This window comes from Choloepus didactylus, chromosome 4, assembly GCF_015220235.1.
Source record: "Choloepus didactylus isolate mChoDid1 chromosome 4, mChoDid1.pri, whole genome shotgun sequence".
Classification (NCBI taxonomy): Eukaryota; Metazoa; Chordata; class Mammalia; order Pilosa; family Megalonychidae; genus Choloepus; species Choloepus didactylus.
The window spans coordinates 143,236,134-143,256,179 of NC_051310.1; the positions used below are offsets into that span (position 1 = coordinate 143,236,134).

The following is a 20,046-nucleotide window of genomic DNA, read 5'->3' on the forward strand; positions in this document are numbered from 1 at the left end:
TGGGGGATAAAAAAGATATTTGCATAGTCTCAAAGTATCTTCCTTCAAATATTTATTAACTGCTAAAGAAAAAATAGTAACTTCACAGTAGAGAGACCCAGCAGACTCCACCTTAACCAAGTGATGAAGGTCCCCATCATCAGCAGTGGGCATTATATCACATGCTCCCTGGTGTGATGAACTGAGAAGGGCACCTCCCTTCTGTGATACTCGTGCCAAAAATGCATAGCCTCCATCTAATCATGAGACAAACCATCAGACAAGGTAAAATAGAGGATTTGCTAGAAAATAACTGACCAGTGCTCTCCCAAAGTGTCAAGATCATGAGAAACAAGGAAACACTGAGGAATTGTCACTGACTAGAGGAGACTTCAGAGACATGACAACTAAATGCAATACAGCAGCATCCTGGATTGGATCTTGGATCAGAAAGAGAGTATTAGTGGAAAAACTAATAACATCTGTAATTTATTATCTGTAATAATTTCCTAATAACATCTGTAGTTTTGTTAATAGTATAATGCCAATGTAAATTTCTTGGTTTTGATAATTATAGTATAGATTTGCAAAATGTTAATGTTTGGGATTTGTGATTGAGGGTTTATGGAGACTCTTCATACTGTTTTTGCCACTCTTTTGCAAAGTCTAAAATTATTTCAAAATGTGAAGTAAAAAAAAAAAGTGTGATTCGGGCATAAAACAGTGTTAGAGGAAATGTAATGGAGGCGTATTATAGGACAGAGAGCAATCTGGTACGGCTAAAATGCAGGGTATATGGACAAGATCAGGCAGGAAAAATAGGCAAAGACCAATGTGCCTGTTTGGATATATTATGTTCCCCAGAAAAGCCATGTTCTTTAACATAATCTTGTAGGGTCAGACTTACTAGTCTTTTGATTAGGGTGGAATATTTTGATTGAGTGTTTCCATGGAGATGCAACTCACCCCCCTGTGAGTGAGACCTTTGTTTAGATCATTTCCATGGAGATGCGGGCCCCTTCCATTCAGGGAGGTCTTTAATTAGATTACTGGAATACTTGAAGAGAGCCCACAGAGAAGAGAAGCTCAAAGAAGTTGAGAGAGACATTTGGAGAGAAGCTACGAGCCGGACACAGACCCAGATGCTTGGAGACGCTTGGAGATACAGAGAGAAAGATGTTTGGAGATGCTAAGCTAAGAGATAAAGCCCAGAGTTTGCCCCAGAGAAGCTAAGAGAGGACCCCCAGACACTTAGAGAGAAACACCCCAGGAGAACCAACCAGAGAAGCTGAGAGAGAGAATCTAAGAGAGACAGAAGCTGAGAGAGAGGAGCTAAGACATTCTTCTAAGACATAAGAAGCCCAGAGACATTTTGGAGAAACCCATTTTTGAAACCAGAACCCAGGAGCAAAGGACACAGCAGAGATGCCAGCTACATGCCTTCCCAGTTAACAGAAGCGTTCCGGACACCATTGGCCTTTCCTCAGTGAAGGTATACTCTTGTTGATGCCTTAGTTTGGACATGTTCATAGCCTTAGAACTGCAAACTTATAATGTAATAAATCCCCTTTATAAAAGCCAATCCATTTTTGGTATTTTGCATAATGGCATCTTTAACAAACTGGAAGAGTCAATTGGGATAGCAAGTGATGGGTGCACAATTTTATGATGATAGAAAGGACCACTGAACTGTATACTTTAAAAAGGTAAATCCGATGGTATATGAATCATATTTTTAAAATGTATTGAGTGAATGAATGAAAGAACAACAACAATAAAGGAAGACAATATTGGGGAAGCCAAAGGACATGTGTTTCTGCTGGCCAAAGACAGGACAATTTGAACATCAATAAAGATAGTATCCACAATGGAATGAAACACACAAAATATGTTTAAAATCTCAAAAAAAATCTCATAAGTTTTCTTGAAGGTTTCTAGAGAACTACCTCACTATTTTGAAAACTGGTAAATAAAGGGAAAGAATCAAGCATTTATCCTTTCTTTCCTATTCAGTCCATACCTCCGGGACACCAAATTGATGAGAGGACATTTCTCATTACAGAAGTATAGACTATAGGGTATTTTTTTTCATAAATGAACAAAGAATGACAGAAAAGCACAGTTTTGCAGCCTCTAATGGGTTAATGGACCCAGACACTGAACACTGATGGGCTGATAATATTTCAAAAAGAGAGACAACCTGACATTATGCATCTCCTGGTAGAAGCACACCCCAACCACCCACGAAGACATCTCACCAAGAAAAAGCAAGCCTGAATCTGATGAAGAATCTAGATCTAATTTCCAATTTACAGGAAATGCAGCGTACAGAGAAACATGATAAATCACCCGATCGGTAAAATCCAGACTGTGGGAAACTACAAAACATATAACCTTGTTTCTTCAACAAAAAAATGTAAGGCATCTGTAAACCTACAATTGTTCAATAAATTTCTTTTTTAATTGCAAGGCAGAAAAAAAAAAAAGAAATTAAAAGAGACTTAAGAGAGATGTCAACCAATCACAATATGTGGACCTTGTTTGGATCTTGATTCGAACGAACAAACTGTTAAATAAATATATAAGACAATCAAGGAGATGAAACATTTTCTGGGATATTTATTCATATTACAAATTACTAATAACTGTTTTTTAGGTATGATAATGGTAATGTGACTATTTTATAGGAGTCCTTTTCTTTTAGAGATACATACTGAGATTTTAGAGATGAAATGACAGAGACTCAACACAGTCCCTTTAGAATTTTCCTTAGAAAACTTGGGGATAGGGGAAAAGAGTTCAGATATATATGGATATGATTAGGCATGAGGTGATAGTAGATGAAGATGGATGATTTGAATATTGAGTTTTTCATCTTATCCTTCTTATTCCATCTTCTTTGTTTAGATTTGAAATTTTCCATAGTAAAATACTTTTTAAAAAACCATCATCCAGCCTCAGTTCGACATGCCACAGCCACATACGGTGCGCACAGGACAACAGGCTAACAGGAAAAGTGGGGACAGAAATGCAGCCTGCCTTCCCTTGCCCAGCCGTTTGCCTTGGTGGGCAGTGGTGCCAGCAGGACGAAGGAATATATTTTTCTAAACGGTCCACTCAGAAGGGTCATCTTTTTGCTGTTCATGGTGGGAAATCTTTCTGTTAAATTTTGTATAAAAATATACCTAGCAAGAGACTTCAGACAGGGGTGACATTCAAGAGTTGGTATCAGCAAGGACAGCCTCTCCTCCAGGTTGGAGAAGCGCAGTGGATGGAGCACTGTCCGAGCAGTGCAGAAACCAGCCGCAGAAGCCAGGGGCAACCACGTGAGCTAGAGCAGCCCCAGCCCCTTCAGCACCACCGTCAAGCAGCAGTGCAGCAGGAGGGGACCCGGCAGCACAGCCAAGGACGACAGTCAGCACAAGTCAATGGCCACTAGGAGGTGCGTTAGACTCACCATAGCCTCAGCGACAGGCAGTGAGAAAAGGCATGCCAGGTTCCAGTAAAGTGTCGTCTTTGCAATGATCCTCCAGCCCTTGTCCTTGAGGTGGGGGTAGCCTCAGGAAGCACAGGCCTACAAACACACACACCCCCACCATGCTGCCCCCAAACATTTATAAGTTCCTGACCATTCACTGATTCTAGCCAGCTTTGTGATCCTGGGTGTTCCCAACCTTAATAACCATGCTCATTGGGCAAATAAACATTAGGAGCCTAGTTTTCAGTAGATGAATTGCAAAATGGTGGTTGACTCTGCTTTAGGTCACTATTATTTCAGAATGGCTAAAACTCGGCTAAGATGGCCGATGTCTGGCAGGTGTTCAGCTGACTTGAGGTCAGCCTTATCACACCACTGCACACGCTGCGTCACTCCCAAGCCCTGATTTACACTCAAGCACAGATGCACGGCCTCCCACGCATTCCCACGCTGCATGTGTACAGACGTGGAAGAAAATGACTGTTCTCCAGGCTTGCTGCATGGGGAGCCTGACTCCTCAGCTTCCTCCCTGATGATTTCCCAACTTGGCTTCTGCAAGAAGCAGATCTACTTTTGTCCCAGAGGAGACCAAATGTCATAATAGAAAACAGGGCTGCTGGCAACAAGGGGGCCGGAAAGAGAGAGTAGGGGAGAGGTTGGACCGAAGATCCTGAACAGATCATTTTACGGGAATGGAGAGAGAAAAATGAAGGTTTTTCTTAGGCTGATTCATTCATTCCAGGCACTCCTCGCCCCTATGCCTCTGCCTTCCTTCCTGGCTTCTACCTCTCGCCCCCACAGAGCCCCTTCATTTCTAGTTCTGGAAATCAGTGGGTGATAGGTTAGCACGGTGCTCATCCCCTGGTGTCACCTAGCAACGTGATGTTCATAAATAGCCACAATCATCTCTTCTCCAAAAACAGCTAAAACTTCTTTTAAAGACATCAGGAAAAATACTTAGCTCTGTCTGAGCTGGTGTGAGATATTCCCCTGTCTCAGCCTTCCTATTCCCAGCCTCCCTCTTCCCCTTCTCAATTTGACCTCCCAGCATGTTTGTTGTTTATACTTTGGCTTTTTTTAAATGCACATTTCCTTCTACAGGGTCACATAACAGCTGTTCATGTAAAAGTCTCCCAGTAGATTTTCAAACTTCATTCATCTCAAAAACAACTCAACAGCCAAAAATATTCTTAGTTAATCCTCATCCCTTGCACTTTAGAAGAAATCAAACTCAAAGGCATAGAATACTAAAGCTGAGAAAGAATTTGAGATGTTTTGCCTCTAGGGATGTTAAGACTATATGAAAGATACTACACTAGCAGATAACACTTTAACCATTTTATTAAAAATTTAAATATACAGGAGCAAAGAAAGTTCATATTAATGAGATGACTAACAAACCTTCATTAACTCATAAATCATATATACATTTTTGGGGCATCTACTGTATTTCCAGTACTGTACTAGGTAATGATGCAAAGATGAATAAGGTTATGCCTTGAAGGGTTCCCAGTATAGTGAGAAATGTTGAAATTCTCATTGCAGGTGGACTAAACAGCATTCAAGATATACCCGATCTTCTAATTTTGTCACTGTTACAGATGGACAGCTACAATAAACAACCTCTGTAAGAAAACTCTGAGGACCCAGCAAAATGTTGATATTTTATAATAGAATTGAGTCTAGGTTCTTGGCTTGAGCAAGTGGGCAGAAGCTGGTGCCATGTACTATGTTGGGAAGGAGTGGTAGGTTTGAGGGGGTTAGAGTCCTGTTTTGGCCATGCTAGGTTTGAGATGTCTAGCAGATAGCCACATCAGTCAAGATCAGTCAGGAAACAGATGTACAGTCAAAAATGGATAACTGAAGAGTTTAATGAAGAGCCTATTAGAAAAGCATGGGCAGGGTCAAAGGACACTAACAAGGGGTGGAGAAGCACCCTAGGACAAACCACAGCATGGAACTGTTATCACCCCAGGCCTGAAGGGACAAGCGGAGGGAGGGTGGGCTTATCAGAAGCCAGAGAGAGTGGCTGTAGCTGTCAAAGATAGCTGACCTTACTAAAGGAAAGCATCAAACCCAGGGAGAGCTGGCAGAGATGGAGACTCAGTAACATATACCCTGATCTCACTTACCTCTTGCCTTCTCATCAACTGCCAGTGCCTCCCACTTGACAAATGGAACCGGAAGCCAGAGGACAAGAGAGCTTGGTGATGCAGCACATTTGGGTCAGCCTCCCGGGGCATGGAACAAGGAGTAGATGGGTGGACAGTGGGTCTGGAGGGGAAAATGAAAAATATCCAGTATCACATCCAAGTAGAGATGTTAAAAAATGTTGTTTTGGTTATGTAAGTCTGGGAGTCAGGGGAGAGGTCAAAATTGGAGATATAAATTTGGGAGCTCTTCAGTTTATAGATGGTAATTAAATCCATGTTTCTGGATCAGATGACTCAGAGGAAAAAACAGGGCTGAGGTCTCAGCCCTGGGGCACAATTAGTAGTTTAGCCTAGGAGAAAGAGCTAGCAAAGGGGCCTGAAAAAGAGCAACCAGTGAGGTTGAAGGAAAACCAGAAAGTGGTATCCCTAGAGCTAAAAGAAGACTGTTTCAAGAAAGAAGGAGGGGTTGGTCCATTGTCCTTAATGAAGCTGAGAGGTTGAGTAGAAGGAAGGGGTGGGAGGCCCATGAGTAACACGAGAAACTTCCTATTCTTCCTATTCTTTGTACTATCATTCAGCCATTTCTTTCCTTTTGGGGTTGCAATTGGTACAAAATAAGTCAATTTTGTTATGGAGATAGCAAGTTATTGAATGTGGTGTTTCACTCTTCAGTATGGACAGGACTTTGCATAAAATTCATAAACATTTTCAAAGAATGTTCACATCCAGCATTTTATTTTATCCTCACCAAATTTTCAGTTCCCCCACTCATCCTTATTTAAAGATCAACGTGTTCACATTCTTGATCCAATTGTGACGTGTATTTCTGGGCACATCATCAAAAACCTGCAGCTGCTAAATCCGTTATGAAATCTTAGAATTTCAGAGGTTTAAGGGAACATTAACTCCCATTTACTTCCAACCACTTATTTTGCTGAGGCCCAAAGAGCTAGTTACAGGCAGAGCCAGGATTATAGTCAAATAAAACAAGTAAATATCCAACTAGTAGTCAAAATCTCTGGAGATTATTATAACGTTTTCATAAAAGGTTTTTTTTTTTTTTAAAAAAAGCATAGAACAACTAATACCTAAGTTGCTTGGCATGTCCATTTCAGGCTAACCTGACAACCCAGTTGTGCTGACCAGCATCCTCATCAATCATCAAAGTGTGTGTGGATCAATGCAATGTGCTGTGGGCACTAAAACATGGAAAAAGCTCAGTTCCCTCAGCTCTCCCCCTCCTGGGTGGGGAGTGCACCACACTACACATTCTCCTCAAATGCCCTCTCTCTGAGAGTGGCACTGAGGACTCCGACAGAGACACCGAAAGGGTTTAGGTGAATACGTGAATCAGAAATGTCTGCTCTGGCAGGGACCCAGAGCAGTTTTTTGAAGGTGTTCCTAAAGTATTGTGAATTGAGTGATTGCCTGGAACTTGGGGCAAGTTACTGGTTTTAGGATTAGAGGACAAGAAGACTACTGTGTTGTGGTGGTGCTCAAAAAAATAGGTAAAAGATAGATAGATAGATAGATAGAGAAATAAATAGACAGATAGATATAGAGATAGATGGATGAACCAAGCTTCATACATATAAAATCAATGCTAAAACTTTTACGATGACAAAAGTCTTCAGGGTGACTTTTTGGACTCCTTTACCTTTAATAAAGGTAAGCTTGCTCTTGATGTTTATTTTAATCTGATTTGTTCTGCAGAAAAATGTTGGAGGCAATAAATGAAAGAGGATTCCAAACGGAGGATTTGTCCTAAACTCCTTTCCTTCAACTTCTGCCCCCAGTCATTCATTCAACAAACATTCCTTGAGTACTCATTAATGCAGGCTTTATGCTAGGATCTGGGGACATGACACAAACACGACAAAAAAAAAAAAAGCCACTTTCCCTGTCCTCAAGGGGATTACCATATAGCAGGGGACTCAGAATGCTAAACAAATATCACCATTCAAAGATAGGTGCTGATGGGCATGTGAACAAGTGCTGGAGAAGGTAGTAGGAGAGACAGTTGAGAGATGTAGGTGGAGCTTCACAAAGGAGATGGCATTTCAGTTTTGAGAATACATATAATTTGATAGGCAGACAAGGGCATTCCAGGCAGAGGGAATAGCATTTGCAAAGGGCAGAGTAACATGGAACTCCTGGGTGGAGATTGCCAGGTGATGGCAGGAGTTGAGAGACCAGATAACAAAGAGCTCTTCAGCCATGCAAAAGAATAGAGACAATCCACTACAACACATTCTCTAGGTGCGTGGGGTTTTGGCACATAGAAGAAGTTCATTTTGCTACAGTCATGCTAAAGAACAAACAATTTCAACATCTCAATGGTTTGCAACAGCAAAGGTTGTTTGTCATTCATGTTAGAGATGAGCAATGGATCGTCTGAGCTTCGGCAGCCCTGTAGCCCTGGGATTTGTTCTTAGACTACAGGTGGACTGGGACCAGCCCTGTCATGTCTTCCCCTTCTGGGTCCCGGGCTGAAGGAGCAGCTTCTCTCAGACACAGGCTGATCTCATGTCAGGGGGCAGGATCAGAAATCTGGAGGAAACTTCCAATATCTCTATAAACTTGTGCTTGGAAGTCACATCTACTGACATTTCCATTGGCCCAAGCAAGCCACGTGGCCAAGCCTAACAAAGAAATAAGGATGTATGCTTCACTACAGGGAGGCACGACATGGATGGGGATATAAAATACTCTTTCAAGGGAGGCAACAGATGATTGGAAATGACCACATGATCTACTACAGATGGATTAAGAGGGAGTGAGGAAGAGGCTGCTGCAGTGATCCAGATGAGTGATGGCAGAGATCCATTACCTACCGCTGCTGCAGCACAACCAATCTCCCCAAAATGTAGCGGCTTACAACAACAACAGCAGCCATCTAATTATTACTCAATGCTTTTGTGGCTCAGGAATCTAGGAAGGGTTCAGCTAACCAGTTGGGCTTGGGGTCTATCATGCAGTAGTGGTCAGTGGGGGGTTGGAACAGGGATCTGGAGCTGCTGTCTCAGGTAGTCTCAGGGACTCTCCATGTCAGCTGGTTGGGATGTTCTGATAACATTGTGACCCCAAGGCACTCAGACTAATTTATATGGGTGCTGAAGGCTTCAGGGTTGACTATTTCAGTCAACAAGGCAAAAGCTGCATCATGTTTTAGAACCTAGCCTCGGAAATTGCATAGCATCACTTCCATTGTACTCTATACGGGGGTCGACAAACTTTTTCTATATGGGGTCAGGTAGTAAGTGTTTTAGGCTCTGCGGGGATGCAGTCTCTGTGGGGATGCAGTCTCTGTCACTACTTAACTCAACTCTGCTGTTGTCACAGGAAAGCAGCCACAGTCAATACATAAACGAGCCTGGCTGTGTTCCAAGAAAACTTAATTAATGGGCAATGAAGTTTGAATTTCAGATAGTTTTCATACACCATGAAATATTATTATTCTGATTTTTTACAACTACTTAAAAGTGTAAAAACCATTCATAGCTTGAAGAGCGTTTAAAACATGCAGCATGCTGGATTTATCCCGTGGGCCATAGTTTGCTAACCCCGGCTCAATTGGTGAGACATCCAGCCGTCCACTGGCAATTGGAAATATAGGTTTTGCACTCAGGAGAACTATCTGGGTCAAAAGTATAAAGGTGGACATCATCCACATATGGGTGAAGCCACCAAAGCCAACAAGATGTCCCCAGAAGTATGTGTTGGGTGGGAAGCAAAGATATTCTGGGATGGCATCTTAGAGACCCCATCATTCAAGCGGTGGGTAGAGATGAGGAGCCGATGAAGAAAACTCAGAGGAGGACCACAGCCCAGCTCCCTTTTCACCCTCTTTTTTCCACTGTAAATCTCAATCTTCTTGCCCCCCTACTGCCCCCCCTTCTCCAACCCAACCTCCCACCCCCAAACACTATTTGCAAGTTATGGGTTGAGGGCCGGGTATGCCACATCTGAAATGTGGAGGAGACATTCTTCACACTTGTTCTCTGTGCTGAAAATTTCATTCACACTTACTTGTGAAATCATTTAAATATCAAGTGGCATTTTTGTATGTTAAAATTTCTCTTAAAGTGTGCTGGAATAATAGATATTTGTAAGCTGTAACAATTTGCCAAGTGGAGAAATAGACCAACAAATTTAACCATATAAATTAGTATTTGAAAACATTGAAAAATTATTATTTGCATCTTACTGAGAAAGAAGACAAATTTCTCTAGAGGAGGTATTAAATGGAAGCCTTTTAGAAAGAAACTAAAAGTTGCTTTACTATATTTTCTCTACCTCCTTCAAAAATCAGTTCAGAACTTGTTCAGAGTGGGGACCCTAACACTGGATAAATGTTTTTAATAATGAGTGCAATTTTTATTTAATGTTGAAAGGGTGGGAAATGGTTCTCTTGGCACATAAAGGATCTGTGCAGGAGTAATACTTGATGAGCAAGGTAATTAGAAGTGAATACAGATGATTTTTGTGAATTGAGGCCAGGATAAAAATAACAGAAAAATGGAAGTAGCAGAGTGTCATGATGCAGCTCAAAAGAAGCAAAGAAAGAAACATCCCAGTCACGTAAAGTTTTGAGAAGATAGATTTCTATCTAACCTGTGATGGGTAGGAATGGAGGTACAGTTTTCGTATGGGGGGGATTCTTTGAGTTTATACTGTTTCCACAAGGCTTTAAATAACATGTAGCCAGTCATTGTTTATTCAGCAAACATTTATGAACTTCTAAGCAAAGATACAAATCAAAATGAAGAGAACTCTGTGAGCCTGAAGGATAGATAAATAACATTCAGTCCTTGCCCAAGGGGAAATTATACTTTGTCAGGGAAGATTCGATGTGAATTACATGAAAGTGCTGTTCTGGACCAGTAACCTAAAATTTTCTTTTGGCCTTCCTCCTTTTAGTGAGATTAGTGAAAGTAAAAGCCCTGCCTAAGAAAATTGTCTTTTTAAAGCTTAAGGTTTGTTTGTGGTACAAATAGCCAAAGATCCAGAAGTTGGCTCATTTGTTTGAGGAAGTGTTCTTTGTTATACGAAGTCAGACTCTGGGGCCCAGTCTGGAGAACTAAGTCTCCCAGGGAAATAATGGAAGAGTCTATCTCATTTCCAGGAGGGAAATCTTTGCACGTGAAGTGGCCACTACAAAATGTTTCTCTTATTTCCTATGGATTCAGGTCGCACTATTGTCAGGTCGGAGTCGTTCAAGAATCCACACAATGCAGTAAGTCAAAGTTTTAAGTAGAAAGTTTAAGATTTATTAGAGGAAGAAAGCAAGTGGGAGCCAGTAAAAAGGAAGAAAATGGCTCTGGCTCTCTTTCTGAGAGCAGCATTTTTAAAAGAAAAAAACCGCATTGGGAGGGAAGGGTGTCTGCTGAATGGTGTTCTGTGCCTTGATTGGTGACGGCTCATCAACTTCTGAGCTGATTGGTTGCTAGGGTTCTGATGCACTACTCTTCTTTGAAGCGCAGCTGCATTATCTATTTGGGGGGAGCAGGCCTTCTCCGCATGCTCATGGTTGTTCATCTTATGGACATATCTGATCTTGCTTCATCCGCCTTTTGGGGGTTGAGGCACCACCGTGACTGGAGTTTCTAAACAGCCTTCAACCCGTACTTCATGGCACATCTGGTTTCTATGAGATAAGCTGCGGGGCCCCTGGGTCAGAAATTCCTTCTATATGTTAGACTCTTTTTCTGGGATCTGACAACTATCTCTGAGGATGACAATGTATTTTTGAAAGGCTGTGTTTGAACCTGAGTGTGTGTCTGTCTGTGTGGGGATGATATATTTAAGAGCTTCATATGGGGGTAGCTAAAGACCCAGAACGTCAAGAATGTAGAAGTCAATTTTTACTACATCAGTCCCGGAAGGAGACTGAACTTAATGTAAATACCAAAATGGATGGATGAAACTGCTGAACGGTCTTGTTGAAAACCTCTTTATGATATTACTTAATTGAAAAAAATCACTAAGAAATATTATGTTATATGGACTGGCCTAATGCAAGGAGAAGGGGCAGAGATATTTGAAAATAGGTCAAAATCAACTCCTCTAGCTAAGGTTTGGAATTTGTTTTTAGCATTCATGGGAAAATTTTAAAAAATTATATTTAGCATTCAGGATTAAGAATTGTCCTGTGTTGCAATCCTATCTAGTTATCCCATAATTTTCAATGAAGTCTTCTAATTGCAATGGTTCCATCTTGATAGCAATAGAGGGAAGCAATAGCAAGTACAGCATAATAGAGGGAAGTGTGGACTGCTCTACACCACCTCTCTGCTAAGCAAGGTAGCAGCAGATGAATAATCGAAATGAGGTGGATGGTGTCCCTGCAGAGGAGAAACAGAAAGACCCTGCAGAGCAGAGCTGGGTGACAGAATCACAAGCTTCTGTGTGGACTGACCACAAGTAGATATGAGATAAATCCCCTGTTTCCCCAAATAAACAAGATGAAGTTTACTCTCAGAAGGAGGTAGTAGGCATTGGCTACATAGACAGATACCTATAAAAAATAAAGAAAGTGATCTGATACAAGAAAAAGGATAGATACTTATAATATTAAATAGGAGTTCAGGAAAGTGAGATTTACCTTGGATGAGAGAAATCCCAGCTCTTTATAGAGAAAGTGGCTATCTGACCCTGATCATGATGAAGGGGAAGGTTTACATGCTTGATATCTACAAGTTTTTTAAGACCATGCTGGCTTTGCTATGCCATTCGGTTTGGATCTGGGATAACTCACTTCATTACCCTTAAAATTGGCTTAGGGAATGGCACACTTTAAGTATGAATGAAAGCAAAACTTAAAGTCAATGGGTAGGATTAAAAATATATTTCAAAACAAAATGGAAATGATTAGAGAAATGTTGGATGCTTTGCATTTTCTATAAGTGTTCATTCATGCAGGCAGAATATGGTCACTTCACAGTTGTCTAGTCATCCCACTTTTCACCTTGCATTATAGTTTCTTTTGAATTTTTTTCTCTTCCTATATGAATGCTTTTTGGAAAGACTCTGACTGATTCATTTTGTATTCCCAAATATACTTAAATTAGTTCCTGGAACATAAGAGAAACTCTGTAAATATTTGTTGATTAATAAATTACTGAAAAGTAATAATCCTATATAGTTAATACTCAGAATAAGGAGCTATTCAAATTCACATGCATTTCAAACACTATCCATATAAAAAGACATTTTTGATCACATCAACATAAAAAGGTCTTCTAGTTTCTAGACAACAAAAACCATATTAACTCCATAGTAACTAACTATTCCCCTCACCAGGTATACTAAGTGCAAAGTTGACAGTGCCTTCTCTTAATTTTGCTTCATTTAATCCCCCTGGGATATATCTGAAATATATTTGAAGAACCTCCAAAATATTTTCCAAAGTGATCACATCATTTTATATGCCACCCCCATCCCACCACAGGCAACTTCTGATCTGCTTTCTATCACTACAGATAAATTTGCTTTTTCTGAAATTTTATATAAATGGAATAATATGATATGTATTCCTTTTTAGTTTAGTTTCTTTCATTCAGGATATTTATTTTGAGATCATCCATCATGTTATGTGTATCAAGCATCCATTATTTTTTATTGCTGAGAAGTGTTCCACCATATGAATATACTACAATTTTGTATCCACTTACCTGTTGACAGAAATTTGGAATTCTTTCTAATTTTTGGCTATTGCATATACAGTTGCTATGAACATTTGTGTACAAGTGTTTATATGGGCATATCTCCCAGGTAAATAAATAAGAATGGAAAAGCTGGGAAATAAGGTAGAAGCTTAATTGTTGAAGAACCTCCAAAATATTTTCCAAAGTGATCACACCATTTTATATTACACTAGCAGTCTATGGGAGTTCCAGTTTTCCTATATCCTTGTCAACACTTGATATAGTCAGCGTTTTTCATTTTAGCTATTCTAATATGTTGTAGAGTTAACTTATTGTGGTTTTAATTTGCATTTCTCTAATGACTAACGATGTTGAGCATCTTTTCCTTTGCTTATTTGTCATTCATGTATCTTCTTTCGCAATATGTCTGTTCAGATCTTTTGCCCATTTTAAAAATTGTTATTATTATTATTGAGTTTTGAAAATTCTTTATGTGTTCTGGGTACAAATTCTTCATTGATTGTATAATTTTTAATACTTTCTTTCTGTCTTTGGCTTGTCTTTTCATTCTTTTAATAATGCCTTTTGTAGAGCAAAGGTTTTATTTTGATGAAATCATATACATTGATTTTTTCTTTTAATATATCATGCTTTTGAGGTCATATCTAAGAAATCTTTGCTTAATCCAAGGCCACAAGTTTTTTTTCATATGTTTTCTTCTAGAATTTTAATAGTTTTAGGATTTACATATAGATCCATGATCCATTTTGAGTTAATTTATGTTGTATAAAATGTGAATTGAAAGTCAGATTTTATTTTCATTTTGAGTATGGATAACCAACTAGTCCATCACTATTTGTTGAAAAGATTATCCTTTCTTTATCAGGGACTCCCTGAGTTTTGGGAAAGCGAGTCCCCGTAGGACACAGCTCCATGTGAAAGTATAACGGAAGAGCCTTTTTACTAAGGACTGTGTGGCTGAACCTGAATTCAGTCAGCCGTTTCAGTGGGAGTCAGGATTGGAAATGCAGTTATCCAGGAACGATGTGTGGAAAGTCCTATTGTCTATTGGTTTAATTGTATGCTAAGCTGACAAGGTTTTTGCAAAACTTGTATGAGCAGAACCATCTCCAGCCTGGACTAAAAGGGATAGAGAAAGGATGAACTGAAGGCAGAATGACTTCAAGAACAAAATCAAAGAAGCAAAGGTTTGTATTGAAAAGATCACTTTGGGCCATGAGAGTGGGCCCACCCAGGTGTGTGGAAAGGGTGGGTCTGCCCCTGCTCCTGGAGGGGGCTGTCCGTCTACCCCTGTGCTTGGAGGGGATGGGCCTTGCACCCCACTGTTCAGGGAGAGTGCTGCCTCCCCAGTGCTCAGAGGTGGTGGGGCCTATATCCCAGGCTTCAGGGAAAGCAAGACCACTGTGCAAGTGCTTGGAAGGGGTGTGGATGCCACTCCATCAGGCCTGATGACTCTCAGAACTTAAGATCCAATGGAGTTTGCCCTGCTGGTTTTCAGACTTGTTTGGACCCATGACCCCTGTTTTCCTTGCAATTTCTTCCTTTTGGAATGGTAATGTTTCTCCTATGCCTGATCCCATCATTGTGCCTTGGAAGCAGATAACATGTTTTCTAGGTTTCATTGGTCCACAAACGGGAATTTTGCCCCAGGACTGACCACACTCATAACCAATTTTGATGAGACTTTATACTTTGCATTGTTACTGAAATCACTTAAGGCTTTTGGGATGTTGTGATGGAATGAATGTACTTTGCATGTGGGAAGAACATGTTTTTTTGAAGTCCAGAGGGCAGACCATTAGGGATTGAATCATGTCCCCTTGTAAAAGGCATGCTCAGGTCCCAACTGTCGGTTCTGTGGGTGTAAATCCACTTGTAAATAGAATCTTTGGAGACTTTATAAGTTAAGGTGTGCCCAGTCCATGCTTAAATGTATATATACAAATTCCCCTATAATACCTTCCAGTGGGAGTCATTTTTCCTTTTATGTTCACATATCTCAGGCCTAAAGGTAGGATAGGTTTCTTCCTTGCTGTTCTTTGTCATTCCTCTTTCTTTAAAAACTCTAGCTCTTTTGAAATTCATGTCATCAGACTTTACAGTCCTCCTCCTTCTGTATGTAATCCTCCGAAAGCACCACTCCACCAAACTCCATCCTTCTTCCTTCATTGATGACTTTAGTGTCTGGTCTCTTCCTTCCCACTAAAATTCCTGTCATCATGTTTGAGGACTTTGCTTTCCACGTTGATGATCTATCCAGTACCATGACTTCTCAGATCCTTGACCTCCTCACCTCTAAATAATTGTCTCCATCCCACCTCAGTGACCCACTCCCATGGTCATACTTTTCTTTGCCACCACAAATAACTGCAACACCTCTGACACCTCAGTTTCAAGCATGTCACTCCCTGGCCACTACCTCATTTGCATTAGCAGACAGAGTGCTCTAAAAAATGCTCTAGTATTTTGTATCACAGACAAAATCCCTCCCTTGATCCTATACAGCCTTCTAGCTATCTCCCGATTTCTTGACTTCCCTTCAAAGCAAAAATGCTTCAAAGAGCAATCTCCATTTGCTGACTCCATTTCTTCATGCCCTATTATCATCTCAAACCACTGCATTCAGTCTTTTGTTCTTAATCCTTCATGGAGGTTATTCTTATCAAGGTTAATATGTGAGTAGGATTTCATTAAAAGCAACAGAATTCTCTCTAGCTTATTTAAGTAGATGATGACTTATTGAAGGATAATCAGTTGAAGGTAGTTCAATGTATCTCTCAGTGAACCAAAGAACCAGGCTTGGATTCTCCACAGCCAGAAATAATGGTTAGCTTCAATGTGAGACTGTTCTAACAAAAACACTACTGCTGAGATATACTGAGTGAGCCCTAAGAAGCAGTCTCAGATCCTGATGGTGCAGCAGCCCACAGCCTCAGCCAGGGAGTCCCAGCCGCTTTCAATGGAGGAGAAGCCTGGCCAGCCACAGTCTCAACACCATCACAGCCACCACCACCCGCACCATCACCCGCATCACCCGCAGCAGCAGCCACACCACCACTACCATTGTTATTTTTACAAGCACAGCCACAACCACCACCATCACCACCATCACCAGCAGCCTCACCAGTATTTGCAGCATGGAGCCGAGGGCAGCCCCAAGGCCCAGCCGAAGTCTCTGAAACATGAGCAGAAACACGTCCTCCAGCAACACCAGGAAACGCCAAAGAAGAAAACAGCCCTCAGAGGCTAAAGACCCAAGAGAATGAGTGATGAAGGCAAATAACACTATTCCTGTTGGACTCCTCCAGAAAAAACTGCCTTCTGAATGTGCTATGGTGAACTAAATGGTAATGCCGGAGAAAGAGAAATATCTTTAAAGAGACTGGGTTCTGATGAAGCTAACCCTATTTCCAGGGTCCTCAATGGTAACCAGCAAATTGTAGTCACTAACCTGAAGCAGACTGTGAAGGCCAGCACCTTTGGAAAAGCAGGAATTAAAACCAAGAATTTTATTCAGAAAAACAGTATGGACAAAAAGAATGAGAAATCTTATGAAAATAAATCTGGAGAGAACCAATCAGTCATAAGTCCAAAGTTGTAGCAATTCCAAATGGTGTTATGACAAATAATTCAGGCTACATTACTAATGGTTATACGGGCAAAGGGGCAGATAATGATGGCAGTGGATCTGAGAGCAGATATACCACTCCTAAAAAAAGGAAAGCCAGGCACAATAGTGCCAAGAGTTGTGAAGACCTTAATTTAGTGCAGGACAAAATAATACAAGAGACTAGTGTCCCAGCTTTAAAACAGGAACTTGAAACTTTCAAACCTGACTATAGTGAACAAAAGAGAAGTCGAGTAGATGATTCTAAGCCCACTGGGAAGTATGAATCTGGGCTTGGAGGAGCAAGCCAAGGAAAACCCACTGTAGGTGATGTGCTGCGGAAGAGCTCTGATGCTAAACCTGGTGTGAGCAACAAAAAGTTTGACGATAGGCCCAAAGGAAAGCATGCTTCAGCAGTTGCCTCCAAGGAGGACTCATGGACCCTATTTAAACCACCCCCAGTTTTTCCAGTGGACAACAGCAGTGCTAAAATAGTTCCTAAAATTAGTTATGCAAACAAAGTTAAGGAAAAACACAACTGTACAGAATTCTTCTGTGTCTCCATCTACATCTTCATCCTCTTCGTCATCTACTGGGGAAACTCAGACCCAATCTTCAAGTCTGTTATCCCAGGTTCCTATGTCTGTGCTGAAATCTGTTACTTCTGCCAGTTTTCTAATGAACCTGTTCTAGCAGGGACTGATGCAAGTGGGTATTCTCCAGGGGTTCAGCCACTGCTCACTACTGCTGCTAATACTCCCATCTCTTCTGGGACTGATTCAGTTCTCCAGGACATGAGTTTAACTTCAGCAGCTGTTGAATAAATTAAGTCTAGCCTTTTTATCTACCCTTCAAATACGCAAACTGTGCTATTGAGCACAAGTGGATCTGCCCTCTCAGACAGATCAGGAAAACTTGGGGGATATCTTCCAGAATCAGTGGGGTTTATCATTTATAAATGAACCCAGTGCTGGCCCTGAGACTGTTATTGGGAAGTCATCAGATCATAAAGTAATGGAGGTGACATTTCAAGGGGAATATCCTGCCACTTTGGTTTCACAGGGTGCTGAAATAATCCCCTCAGGAACTGAGCATCCTGTGTTTCCCAAGGCTTATGAGCTGGAAAAATGGACTAGTCCTCAAGTTCTGGGTAGCATTCTAAAACCTGGGACTACTAGTGAGAGTGGAGCCTTATTCTTGGAACCCAGTCATATAGGTGACCTGCAAAAAGCAGACACCAGTAGTCAAGGTGCTTTAGTGTTTCTCTCAAAGGACTACGAGATAGAAAATCAAAATCCTCTGGCTTCTCCTATGAACACTTTGTTAGGCTCTGCCAAAGAACAGAGATATCAGAGAGGCCTAGAAAGAAATGATAGCTGGGGTTCTTTTGACCTGAGGGCTGCTATTGCATATCACACTAAAGAAATGGAATCTATCTGGAATTTGCAGAAGCAAGATCCCAAAAAGATAATCACTTACAATGAAGCTATGGATAGTCCAGATCAATGAAGGGTAGCAGGATCAGACTGCCTATTTGTAACCTTTCTGCAGCATTAGAGCCACCATTCATGGGGGACACAAGGCTTTTATGCTCCTAGATCTTCAACGCAGCAGAGGAACCATAAGTAGAATCACAGGATAATATATACAAATATATATATATAAATATATATAGTTAATTAAAAAAATGGCAACTGAAAGTAATTAGACTTCTTAAGGAATTAAAATTTATTTCAAGAGACTACACAAGGTTATTTAATCTCTGGTACTGAATAGTTTTTTGTTGTTGTTAGTTTTTGTTTTTAAGAGTGAATGCAAGTGATTAATACAGACATAACAAGCGTGGTTCTTAAGTTTCTGCTGTCGTCAACTTAGGCAACAAATGACCCTCTGGAAAGGCAAATCCACTTAAAAGATCTCTGTATCTTGTTCTGTGACTAAAGTGATACACTAATCACGGGGAACCCAGAATGATTTCACCATTTTCCCCACTCCTCCCTTGATCTTTTGGTTTTACTTTCAACCCTGCGAGAATGCTGGATAAATTCCTTGAAATTTGCAGGGGTGTATTTTTTTTTTTTTTTAGCGAATATGATTTGCATGTCTTGTCAGGAGTTAAGCAGTCTCTGTAGGGTGTCGGGGAAATACTTTTCTTTCCTTTTGTCTTTTGCAGGATGGGGATGGGGGAGGGCATTGATGTTCTACAATTCTGGAATAGTTGGTGGTACATAGTTCACTTGGTTTTGGTTACACATTGGACTTTTACAACTAAAGAATCCATGAATGTCATTTAAAGAAAAGTTGCAGAACAAGCAATTGGCTTAGGTGTTCAGTACAAAAAAAAAAAAAAATACTCCTGTTCCAACATTTTAATATAAATGTATAACTGGGAGCAAAAATATATTCTGCTTTTCAACTGTAGGTGCTCCAGACTTGCTCTCTGTCACTAACACTAAATGTGCTGTTTTCCTTGTATTTTCATCAAATATCTAAAGAGAAACTTCCGTACCTTTCCGTAAACTCTTTTCTTTTTAATTTCTCAGAAAAATCTAAAAGGGGAAGGAAAAAAAAAAGCCCAGGAGAACAAAAATTTTTCATGGTTTTAGCCAAGAAGGCAATAGATCCTGCCTATAGAAGGTGTGTTTTCATGCAAACTATACCCCTGAGCTTACTAGCTTTGAATTTCCTAACAAATATATTTTATTACTAGAGCAAATGGGTTTTTTTTAAAGGAAAATAATGTGAACTTCTGGAAATTTTTCTCTCAGGCAGAGAAGAACATAAACCCTGTAGTTTCATCACATTTCCATCCTGTTGCACTGCAACTTGTGTATAAGCATGCTAAAATTTTTGTGTGTGTGCAGAAACTAAGGGTCCAATTTAAGATTGGGTGATGTAGTGGCATAAAAACAAGTTCTCTGGCCTGACATAGCATCACATCACACCAAAAGAAATTAGTATATCCCATGTATCTCAAATACAGGTTAAAATAGCAGGTCATTTATATAGAGAGGTGTAATCTTTTAATAAATGTAGACTGGATCCCCTGTGTTATTGTGGGGAGAAAGTAACTACTTTCATTCTACCCCTTTGCTTAAGAATTGTCCAGTTTTGAGAGAGAGTAGCATGGCTGGGTTTTCTTATTTTGTTGGTTGAGGCTTT

The 20,046-nt window shown here is 40.4% G+C and overlaps 1 pseudogene; it reads left to right on the forward strand.

The window, feature by feature from the left end:
- The first annotated feature begins 16,236 nt into the window (after positions 1–16,236).
- LOC119533390 lies at positions 16,237–18,393 on the forward strand (annotated as a pseudogene).
- The last annotated feature ends 1,653 nt before the right edge of the window (positions 18,394–20,046 follow it).